At 33.0% G+C, this 13010-nt stretch overlaps 1 protein-coding gene across 2 annotated transcripts in view; it reads right to left on the reverse strand.

Annotated features, from left to right (window-relative positions):
- Positions 1-13010, reverse strand: part of LOC139151373 (putative diacyglycerol O-acyltransferase MT1468) — a 388693-nt gene that overhangs the window by 45478 nt on the left and 330205 nt on the right. For both annotated transcript variants that reach the window (XM_070724151.1, XM_070724143.1), the window contains exon 2: positions 2018-2117. The gene's annotated coding sequence lies outside the window, so the exon portion shown is untranslated. The remainder of the gene's footprint in view (positions 1-2017; positions 2118-13010) is intronic.

Here is a 13010-nt window from a genome sequence, read left to right on the forward strand (position 1 = left end):
AAATGTCCATTCAAGAACTCAATATCAATATTTGTAGAGCAGACGATTTTTCTAAAAAGCTCAGAAAACCTTCGTTGTTGATACCCTAGCTATCACTCGATATATGATGACTCTCTTTTGATGGATTAAAGGAAGGTGATTATTGTAAGAGATATTTTTAATATGTTAAAGTTTAGTAATTTCTCCCTATTATTTATGATTTTAAGTGCTCTAAAAATTGATGTTATTCAAAAAGTAACCATTTATTGTACCTATTATTATTAAGAAGGTTGATCGGTAGTTGTCATGTACTTGTCAGGATACTGAAACAGGCTTTACACGTGATGAAAATTCATCCCAGGCCAAATAAAAATATATGTGCTTCTCCGGTAACTTGACCTACCCTAGAAAAAGCCAGGCAACCCAAGACATTTTTTCCACATTTTCAAAACATTTCAAGAAAAATTATCTCAATTTTACCGTATTTTATGGGTCTCAACCAACACAACAGAAAAGTAAAAAAACATTTCCTCCGACCTACCTACACAAATTTTTGGAGGCATGTTACTGGAAACAAACATATGTCTTTATTTGGCCTCATTCTTACAATAAAACTTATTCAAAAGCAATGCAGGTGTGATGTCTAAATTTGATGAGATTTTATTAACTTGTTGTTGAATCAGTTCGAGCCAGACAGAAATATTACCTGAGCTGCAGACCAACTGCAAATGATATTGATGACGGTGCCATGCTTTCACCCAAAAGTTCGCCACAGGGTAATGAACAAAATGAAAGATTTATCCTGCTTTGAACTAAAAGTACATCACCCTGACTATAGAATGCCACAAAGGTAGACCAAACATCTTTCTTACAATTTCCGTTTGTGTGATGTTGATCGATTGAGCCAATTTCAATTACCATGGACTCTTATATGTGGAAATCACCTGATCAATGTAGTCCTTTATGAATGTTGTGCTTAAATGTACATCAAACACACATTCACAAATGTATTTCTTAATGCATAAAGCATTTAATAATAGTTCTACACCCGTAGACTAATTTCAATTAAAACAGAATATTGCATAAGTACAATATGACTTTCAACTGTTTGTTTCCTGTAAGTTAAACCATAGTCAGACCTGTGAGCCCCACATCAGGCCAGGAAAGTACAATTTCCCGATTACTTCTGCCATATGTGTGAGCTGTGTAGTCATCCCTAACAAATTCATCATCAGAATATCTTATAACAAGCTAGTGTACATATTTTTTTCCCGAATGGTTTATGCTGAAGTTATTTATACTTCTGTCATATTGGATTCAGATTTAATTTGTGACACATCTATATATTAAATGGCAATTCTTTATGTAGAAGAAAATGACAAATTTTATTTGGTTGGCAAATTACAACAAATTAGCAAAAGAACTGATGGAAGAAGGCAAAGCCCGGTTATGGCAAGATTGCGTTTTCTAACTATGACCGGTTATCTGAAGTACCTTGTTTCATTGTACTGTCTTTGACCTTGATGTCAAAACATAGAATGTGTACATATGAGAACAGCTATCTCTTCCAGCAGAGTCATAAAAGTTGAATCTACAATTTCCTTTTTTTCTTTGCATTCTAAATCAAATTATCAATGAGGCAGAAGTTGATTGAATATTTCTATACTCCATCAGCTACAATTCAATGGAAGAGCTTTTTATGCAAATTCTGCATTCATTACAAGATCTGTAATTGATTCAAAAGAATTCAACTGAAAAGTCTTTTTCAAAACTAAGACAAGGACATGTTGTATCAATAATTGAAAGGCAGCAAAATTCAGAGAAAAATACTGAAAATTAAGTTTTCTGAAGAACTTTTGTTTCCAATAAAACAAGAAACAAAACAAAGAGAAACAAATTTTGCAAAAAAAGCCCCGATTTTGGGGTCAGTTATACACTGTTGCGGCAATGAGCACACAAAATAAATATTATTAATCTTTAAGGAATAAAGAACATTCCACACACTCACACAAAATACAAATAGATTTAAAAGATTCACCTTGATAGAGCTGCTAAGTTTGTGTTATACTGCTACATGTCTCAAAGTAGTGAATCCTGAAGTTTTCTTACACAAAGACTTGACAGTTATTCTTATATATCTGCAAAAAAAGGAAAAGATGTGATCCATTAATATGTAGTACCCCAAAAGCTGAAATGTATAGCCTCCCTGATTCAAATAGGCTTTATTGAAATACATTTTCTGTTGTGTTGTATGTTCTGATTTCTCTCAGCAATGATGGATTGTAGGCAGCATACAGATATAACTGTGATTTACATGAATTATCATGTTGTTGTAGTTGGAAATTAATGATTTCGCTGAAAGTCAATCTGGCAAAAGTTCCTAATGCCATGAATCCTATTCCAACATCAGTATGTCTATGAAGTAAGATTAAATAGTTGGTCTGCAAACCTCTTTTTAACTAGTGGAACTATTTATATGTAATATACATAAGTTCTTTCAAACTTATCACATATTGGGAGTTGTATACAAAAAATGAGTTTTTCCTAATTTCTGAGATAGATCTAGCCTAGTAAAATAAAGAGAAACAAAAAGGATAAAGTTGACACCCAGTATAACCTGGATAATATGAACATTTGATAGAAGCAGCATGCATTTGTTCTAAGTAAAAAGAAAATCAGTAAAGAAACTTAAAACAAAGATGTAGATTAGAATCTATATCTTTGAGTACGCAAGTATCAGTGGAAAGTGCACTCAAATTATAATATGTATTTCAAGCACAAGAGGATGATGATCTAATCCAATTATAACTAATTATCTTAGAAGGAAACTTGAGGGAAATCCTCCAAAACTCATTGTGGCTGCAATTATATCCAAATGACAATGACCATTGAGTTAGGTGGTCAATATTGGTTGCTATGGTTACAGCTGAATTATTTCACTAATACTTGGAAAGAGTGAGTTATCAGTTGCTTTATTTTAATCTAGAATACAATATCCTTCACTGGCTTATTACTTTGAGTTCTTTCAACATCTGAACCATGGGCAGATTACTATGCATAAATATCTTATTTGATTTGATATACAGTAACGTTTCTTGATTCTTCATTTTGGAAAAACTTAAAATGACGGTGGAATATCAATTATGGAGCATCAGTTTTTCATTTACATATCTTAGTCAGTTCTAGTTACACTGACAAGGCAACGTTGCATTTGAAGTCATTGGCAGAAAGTGAGTTTTAAAGGCATTGTCTCCCGGGAATCATTCCATTAAAACAAGCTGACACTATCACTGTGTTCAATCTATAAAGACAAGATCAATGGCCTTTCGTGTCATCTTCTCATGAAACAATAATGGCAGAGGCACAAGCAAAGATTCTAAACCTTTGCAATTTGAAATAAAACCTTTTGGGTTGAAGTGTTTTGAAAGCCAAGAATAAGTTTAATTATATTAGAGGGAAATTCAAATAATATCTTCCATGCTCACAATTATAAAGTATGTTTGTGTTACAAGTATTAAATGGACATTGTATTTCAAGGAAACTTAGGGATCAAAAGTCTATAATTTCTCAAAATTTCCTGAGTCAGAAGTCTACATGAGGTGAACAAGGGAGTAGAAATTAACTTTTACACATTTATCGATACCCTTTAAGGCTGTGCTCTCCCCCTCCCAGGGCCTTTTGAATATTTGAGCAATGAAAACAACTGATGAAGAAAATACACTCTTTCTATTCTTTAGGGAAAACTAATCATGATGATAAGAAAATTAAAAAACACAATTTGACGACATATCCTTGCTTTAAAATAACAAAGACAATATTATCTTCTGACTTTCTGATATCAGTTTCCTAGGCAACATGACAGGAATAGAAGCAATTTAACTCATTTCTTTGTACAAATAAGAGAGAGGGAAAACTTTACTCACTGCAGACAATGCCTCATTGAATGACATTCTACCATATAGAAAATGTCAGCAATGAATTTACAAAATCAGATATTCCATAATCGCTGAGAACCTCAGTGAGATTAGCTTCCTCTGAAAAACACATTATGTCTCCCAGCATCTTGAGAATCAATAGTTGGTAGGTTTTTACAAAAGTAAATTTTGCTATACGATTTTACTCAGTCTTTAGAAATATCTCAAAATAAGAAAATCAAAATACACATTATAGTGATACATGGTGGGATACTTCAGCAAGGCAGTAATTTCTCTTTTTAAACATTTTCAATTTGGAGGCATTTGAAGGTTGTCTAGCATTCTTTGCAATATTTCCATCTAAATATGATTTATTTTAGCTGATCATCACTGTGCATATCCACATTTTGCATTCACCATGCTCTGTAGCATTGTAAACTGTGCAAATAGTTATTGATTCTATGTATATTCCAAAGAATTGTCTCAAACTGTTATTGTGTAGATTCACATACGGCTGGTGACTATATGTCAACTATTTCTGAGTCTCAATAGAATGGAAACCAAAAAAATCTGTTTTTTAACAAGTCTTATAAAAAGAGGATCTTAAAAGTTGACTGTAAAAATTATAAGCACACAGTTCTGAAAGCTTGAATTCTGGTCAATCTTCAGAGTACGATATTTGTGCAGGCAGGCATTCTGACTTCCCATGAGAACAGCAATATGTAAAATTGTTGATGAGGATTATTACCGTATGGGACTTGCAGCATGCCCACCTGGCTAAGAATCCTATTACATGCTGAGACAACTGACTCAATATTTCAACTATTTGTTACTTTAGAGTTCATCTAAGGTGGAGATTTGGCTCATGCAAAAATACCCGACAGCTGGCTTATGGGTTTAGACAAATTGCCAATATTATAACTATGTGTACCTCCTGTTAAAATTTTTTATGCAGAACCATGTTATTTTTACACAAAATGTCTGTTGTGCCATCTATACCAAAAACATTAAAAGTTCTTGTATATATTAAAAGAGAAAAAAGATATCTGGATTATGACTTTGAAAGGATTAATGAGCAGTACGTATTGTGCATGCTTAACTTTAACCACAGAAAGTGAAATATCCTGAAATTGTTAGTGCAAAAGTAAAATTCACCTTAAAGTTTAGACTTTACTTAAATTAAGATTTATTTTAAAAAGAAATAAACATTAAATCATATGAATGACCCAGACAACATTATTGTTCTTTTACTAAATATATACTTTATTTGTGCCGTTGCCAGTGCTATTAAAATTAAAACCTCAAATAGTAAGATGTGACTTTTTCTTTTGCACAACAACTGGGAGGATATAATCCAGAGCAGTTAGAAAAGATACTTCAGAAAAGTGATCAAGACAATCTCTGACAAACAATTCTAAAATGCTGGAAAGCTGCACATTATCAATCATTAAAGCCTTCATCAATAAGGAAGTTTTGCCTAGGGTATTTTTAGCATCTCATCTGTCAATGGTGACACCTCACTGCTTTGTTCTGCTCTGGTCATCACCTCATTTCTGCTCAACCATAAATCACTTTTATGTGCTGTAATTCTTCAGGGGTTTAGCTTCGGTTGAGAAATCACATATTAATCCTTCCCCTAAGAAACACATGAAAACTCAACCCAGGAATAACATCTACATCTAACTCAATTAGGACTATTTTTGGATACCACATGAAGTGGAATTTTCAGCATTATTTTGACACAGTTTATGACATAGCTAAATAATCACCATTTTCATCAAATATATAAAAGACCCTATAAGATAATAAAAGAAAAAGTAAATACCCCAAAATAGTTTCAATCATGAAGCATAAGTGCATTTGTATAACATTTGTTTATTCTTTGGGTGTCATTTACATGAACACAAAGATTAGTGGACAACAGTAAATATGTACCATATAATATGTCCATAACTTTTAGCTACAATTTATCTATACCTATTGATTGGTTATGATATTGTTGCTCTCTAATTGTCATATCTCATTGCATTGATGGAAATAGGTACTGTTCAATAATTGTTATCTTCCTGATAAACATATACAATCAAAAACCTGAGACAAAAATAGCCTCTTTGGTTCATCCTTGTTTTGTTCAACAAATTATAAAACGACACCAATAATTAATGAAATCCTTAATCCAATTTAGCAATGAGTAATTGAATTTCATTAACAACTCTCTTTGACTGATATTTTTTGTTGAATACTAAAAACATAAAGTGAAGTTCAGACTTGGTCAAACCTGTATTTCTCCCAATCAATATATAGCACTGATATAACTTGTGAACTAAATTGTTAATGCCACTATGTGACTGCCTGAGTAACTGTACTCACCATTATATTTGTACTCGTCAAGTAAATAAGCTCCAAGTGTCGTATACAGCGAAATTACATGCTTAACTCTCAGTTTACAAAATTCAATGGTTTGGACGAGCAAACATAAGGCAATATCATTATTTACTGTAAATTGTGGCATTTTACACTAGTATGTACTTGAAAATGGGAATTGGACACATAAACACTGAGAATATTGTTTAGTTGTCAATATTAATCTGTGATGTGGCAAATGGTGTCAGATTTTGTAAATTTGTAATGATTTTGATGTTTTGCAATTGTTATGGCAGAAATTTAATCACATAAATTCAAGTATAGTGATATTTTTTAGATGACTGAAAATTTTGTCAGAGTTGCTAAGCATTCTGAGAACAAATTGATACCTATTTAACTCATGAAATATCCGTCTTTCCAGCAAACATTAATATGACATGTCAAGTACAAACCCTTCAAATTTCAATGATAAAAATTGAAGGCTAAAAACTGAAGAATAAGAAAGTCCTATGCTTAAAGCATAATATTTAATAAATTCATGATGGGATTTGAACTCATAACACACGGCACTTAGTCACTGAGCAAATAAGGGAGCCATCATTATTTATGGCCTGACGGTCTAGAGGAGTCTGAGGGGGGTCACTCAAAAAGTGAAAGCTACAAGGGGGGGGTTGCTCAAAAGTGGAGAACAAGAATGGGGGGGGGCTACACAATTTTGTTGATATGTACTGAAGCATTTAGTGAAGTTATGAATTAATACAACAATAATAGTAAAGAACAGCAATTATGCTTGAGATATTTATGTTCATACCCGGTATATGTACACACACACACACACACATACATATAATATATATATATACTCTTGTAGCTAAATACTTTGTATCGGTACTGCATGGGAGAATTATTTCTCTATCCAGAGCTTTCGACAACTATCCAGCCGTCTTTATCAATGGTGTTGATTAGTACCACTGCGCATGCGTGATCTTAAAATATTATCCCAGATTCGAGGAAGTTGATACCGTCCGCCATCCCGATTCAGCGTTGGTTTATATGTGTTCTTATGTATATCGCTTCCTTAATACCTCTCTTGAACCAATCTGGCTCCCGATCCAAGATTTTCACATTTTCTACCATGAAATTATGACCCGGGGAATCATTGTGAATATGTTTAAAAACCTCTGAAGTGACACAGCTTGGATGCCGATGTTCTTTCACTCGGGCTTGCAAGGATCGTTCTGTTTCTCTGATATAGTCCATTTTGCATTCATTATCTCCACAACCCTCACATCAGATGTGATAAATAAGTAAATTTTAAATAAAACAATAAATTTTCATTTTGACACTTGATAAATTTGAAAGAAAGACATATATCCAAGGGAAGAGCACAATTAATATTTACAAAGATAACATCCTCCCTGACTATTTGGGAAAGAAAGCTGTTCTTGTGATTGCACTGATTCTCGGGTTATATATTTTTGATTCTCAGGTACTCTCTTAGCAACCAAACAGATGTTTATAAACTGACATATTGTTTGATACTCTCGATATGACTAATATGCTGGAAGTGAATCAGGTTGTGATGAATAAATAAAGTTGGCTTGAACCAATTTCCTCACTTAACATCAAACAAGGATTTTACTTACAGTAATGACTTAAATTCTTCAATTAAAATAATCAGTGGATAGAAATATTAATTGAGAAGAGATGAAAGCTACATAATACAATTATTAAATTTACCATTATATATTTAATTGAAATACTTGGTGATTATGGATATCCTGCTGACTAATTATTTTATGTGGGACATTGCTTTGCTGTACTGTTCCAGTCAGTCCTGATGCAATGTCTAAAAGATTATATACTTTGATCAGACAACGTTTTGTAAGGTTTTAATATTTGAGATGAATTCATACAAAAATGTACAATACTGGCACACGTCACATCACATCACATCACATCACATAAAACTGATTACAGACAGCATTGGTTGTCTGATATTAAGTTGTGGAGTTTAATGTGAAATAAATAACTCCAAATTGTGGCATAAATTCAAATTTCATTCCATAAATGAGATGCCATCCGAAGAAAAATACTTCGCCATTGGCTTGAACAAACAGCATAAAATCCTTTTTTCACATGAAACAAATTTGATGACGGATTCCAAACCTTACAATTTTGAAAAGAGTCCGTCAATTTCATAAAGGAAGTAAAAATGTATTGTATGTACGCTTACAAAGCATATTGTCAAACATGTATTTCATTGAGTCCATCTATACAAAGAAAGATACTGCTTCCATTCCTCCATTGTAGCAGTGAGTTAAAAGATTTATGTAGCCCTTTGTATTACCAGGGTATGATAGTGAACTAGATTGTAAATCATGGATAAGTTCTCTCTGATATTTTATAATAAAGGGAAGTGGTCATTGGATCTGCGCATGTGCGACTTGCTTGTTTACGAACAATGTATTTTGTGCACTATATATAGATGGATCATGTCAACACAGCTGCAACATTTGAATTTTACGATGTACATCATATGACAAACACATTTTAACTTTCATCAATCACCAATGTACCTTGGATGCAGTACGTGTTTACATCGGTCGTAGGGGTCCCTTGTGACCTTTGAGCACAGTTCCGACAACCATCCCCCTCCTTTATTGTATACCAACAATATTAAAATTCCTTATTGATATATCACAAAGCAATTAATTTTGGAATCTTCATTCTCAAATAATGTGCGATTGAAAATTGCAAGAAACAATTTCTTTCAAGCAAACATTATCATGACTGGTAATAATTTGAGTTAATATTGTATTTCTGTATGTGCTACTCTCCAAAGATAGTAATATGGTTGAACTAGATGCCTTGTATGCAATGAGTATCAAACAGTTTACTTTTAACTTCTCAATTCCTAAATCACCTCACTGAACAAGTCCATTTTATCAAAATACTGTCACTATGATTTAAACATTTAACCCCCAGTTCCCTGTATACAGGTCCAACTTTACCATAGAAAACAATGGATTTATGACAAACCATGGTGGAGAAAGGGTTAACATGTTGATAATTACCGATGAGCCAATACAGCACACTAACTAAAAAATACTGCAATTAATGGCAGTTTGCTTCCAGTCAAGCAATTCTGACAGTGCAGATAGCTGTAGGGCCATTGCTATCATGAGGTTGTACCGTACAACCATCTGTGTTACTCATTTTCATATCAGTCATTCTATCAACTTTGTTGAAACAACCTTGTAAATCATGGACATCTATAGCAAGTACTTAAATCAAAGAGAGAGTAACTGTCTGAGTGTTGAATTTATTTTGTTTATAGGATTTATTTTTTCACGTGCATACCACTCATCCGATCAATTTGATTTGGATAATCTGTAATTTGTATCAAAACATGAATATATTTGCGGAGTTTTATATTTCCAGGGCAAGTATTTGATGAGTTTGCAATTTTTGACCATTTTTCACATTCAATTTTCTCATTTGTGAGTCAGTCACTTATCCAACGTTGATTTGAACAAACAGTGCATGTAAATGCCATTAAGAACATCTGTACCAACTTTTAAACATAGAAAAGGAACTTTTTGGACGTAGAAATGTAAAAGATGTATTTTCCTTATTTGCATTATCGTTATCAACCTGGTAGGCACACCAGATTTTCAACAAAATAGGTACATATCTACCAAATTTCAAAGCTCTGGAGCTAGAAGTTTTTGAGTTTGTTAAATTTTGACCATTTTTCACATTGATTGCTCATTTGCATCAGTCATTCTACCAACTTTGGTTTGAACAAAATTGTACTTAAATGCTTTTAGAAATAAAGTCACAGGGAGTTTCAAATTGTTTCCATTTTGTAATATAATATCTGTTCATTTGCATATTAGTCATGTGATCAACTTGGTTTGAACAAACCAAGACTTGCATCAAAATAAGAAGCTTCCATACATTTCAAGGCTGTATAGAAAGTATACTTTCTGAATTCAACATTTTTGACCAATATTTGAATTTATTTTGCTCATTTATAAAATTATCATTCGATCAACTTGGCTTGAACAAACTAAGACCAACAACCCAGTAGGGCTGTTCTTGAAATTTCAAAAGTCTAGATGAGGTACATGTAGTTCTGGCATTTATTATTTTCTGCATTTGTTGAGCTCATTTGCATGTTTTTGGAGCCATGATATTAAGATCTTAGATATTCTATCCTTGATCTAAAGGATAAGTGCCATTGTTTCTGAGGAAACTGAGTAGATGGACAAAATGACATATACATACACATGCATACATGTACATACAATACATACAGACTGTAATTAGACACTGGCTAGCTACTACCCCTACAGCTTCTGTTGCCATAGCAACCGGAAGCTAAAAAGGCTCTACATCAATAGTGTCAATGACACTGTCCTCCCATTTTACAGATATACTAACTACTAGTACACACATGACATTGCATTCTTACAGGTTGACTAAGAACATTCCATTGCAAGTCCAAATTAATCTTATACCCCAGCAATATGAAATGCTCCATCTCATAATGACTTTTACACGTCTGACAGAAAACAACCCTAGGATCAAGACTATCATGTTTTACAGCAATCCAACAAATATTTTAGGAGAAAATGATTTTTTGACAAAAAATGAGAAAGATTGCCCCAAAAATACAAATATGAAAATTTCACCACAATTTGAACAAATCTGGCAAAGGCCAACCCTAGGATCATACATACAAGTTTTCAAGGCAATGGGATGAGCGCTTTCAAAAAATTTTTTTTGACAAAAAAACCTGGGAAAATCGCCCAAAAATACAACTTTCAAAATTTCACCACAACTTGACGAAATGTAACTTAAGTCACTATAAAGAGACAGCATACCAAGTTTCAACCAAATCTGGCCAGTGGCTACAGGGTTTTTAGCAATTTGCAGGATTTTTCCTTTCTTCCCCTTCATTTGCATATTTTTGACCTTGACATGTTTATTTCAACAAATTCACAACTCCAGCCCTGGGTGCACCTGTCCACCAAATACTAAGATGTTAGGTGCTGCGATTTAGGAGTTTTTAATGTGGACGGACATACATCCGCACATACTAACTAACATACATACATACATACAGACAGACAGACAGACAAACAGATAGACATGTATACATTTATTTTTACAGCTTTTAACCTCCAACAGCCGACCAACTTGTCAATATCAGCTTGTTCAACTTGATACTACTGCTTATAATAATATAAACAAGAGTTAATTACATTCTAATTAAAGTAAACAAGACTTGCTTATCAAGATTTACGTCATAAAAAAACAGCATATCTGTCAGGTTATAAAGAATCTTCAGCTGGATATCTTTATCAGTATTTTCATCCAATTACCAAGCACATTTTAACTTTCAAATTAACATTGCAAGTAAGTTCTGTTGAATAAGTTGAGACTGTACGTACTCAGAGAAAGCACACAGAAGAGACGAATGTTTGCAACTTAAGAAGTTCAAGGTCATCAAAGCATTTAAGGAATCATGTAACACTTTCATTGCACTGTTTACACAGATTGCATAATTGCTATAAATAGCACATGAGGAATCTTACAGCCTAGCTTTACCATAAAAACCCTATCACTTTACCACTCTTTTAATTGACCACTCTATTTTTTTCCTCAAAAAGTAATTTTATTTTATCCTTACCAAGTCAACCATAAATGGAAATTGGAACTTTCTCTATCTCTATTTATTTGACCAACCTATCATGACAAACTATTATGAGCAATTTCTTTTAGATAACATACAGAGCACAATATATGACGGTTCAGAATATGTCAAAGTTGGGATTCAGGAAAGTTGCCTTTACATGTTTTAATCCTCCAAGATGGTAAGCAGTTCACTATGAACTGTCAAAAAAATTGAACTTTCTAATAATTCTATACTAAAATTATTTTGGCTTTGTTGATTTCCTAATTAATTCATCTATTTAAAATCATATTAATTATTTTTTTCTGGGTGAAATGATAGGGTTTATACAGTACAAGAGTTACATACAATGTAAGTCAAAGTCAGTTAAAACATCAATTACTGTCTAACATTAAATAGCACTTCAGCCTGGAACAGCACAATCATAATCTGCTCATTCACACAGGCAGTACTTGACTTTGAATGGATGACCTACTACATTTCACCTATGTACCAAATTTGAAAGCATGGCAAAAAGTACCACAAAATTTGCAAATTTCAGCTTGAGTTCTCAGAGTCATCTTCAGGTCACTCCTAGGAACTTGCACACCCAATTAGAAAGTCATGGCATACACAGTTTCAAAGAAGATTTTTTTACCAAAAATGGCAAAAATTGCCCAAAAATACAAATATGCAAATTTTGCCATAATTTTGATGAATTCTATTTTGAGTTATCACAAGGCACCTGCATGCAAAATTTTAAAGCGATCCGACCATTGGTTTAAGAGAAAAAGATTTTTTACTAAAATGGCAAAAAAGAAAGAAAAAATTCATTAAAAATAGAAAGCATCAAATATTGACATCAAATCTATATGTTTAAATGAGTTGGGCCTAAGGTATCTAAAACCCAAAAATGACAATGATCAGATGAGTAGTTCTTGAGTTATTGATTTTTGACCATTTTCGCCGTTTTTCTACCTCATTTGCATATCTATGAGACTAAAAACTTCATTTTAACAACGGCACATCTACACCATGTATGGCATCACTACACCAAAAATCAGCTTCAT

Source organism: Ptychodera flava, chromosome 2, assembly GCF_041260155.1.
Source record: "Ptychodera flava strain L36383 chromosome 2, AS_Pfla_20210202, whole genome shotgun sequence".
Lineage (NCBI taxonomy): Eukaryota > Metazoa > Hemichordata > Enteropneusta > Ptychoderidae > Ptychodera > Ptychodera flava.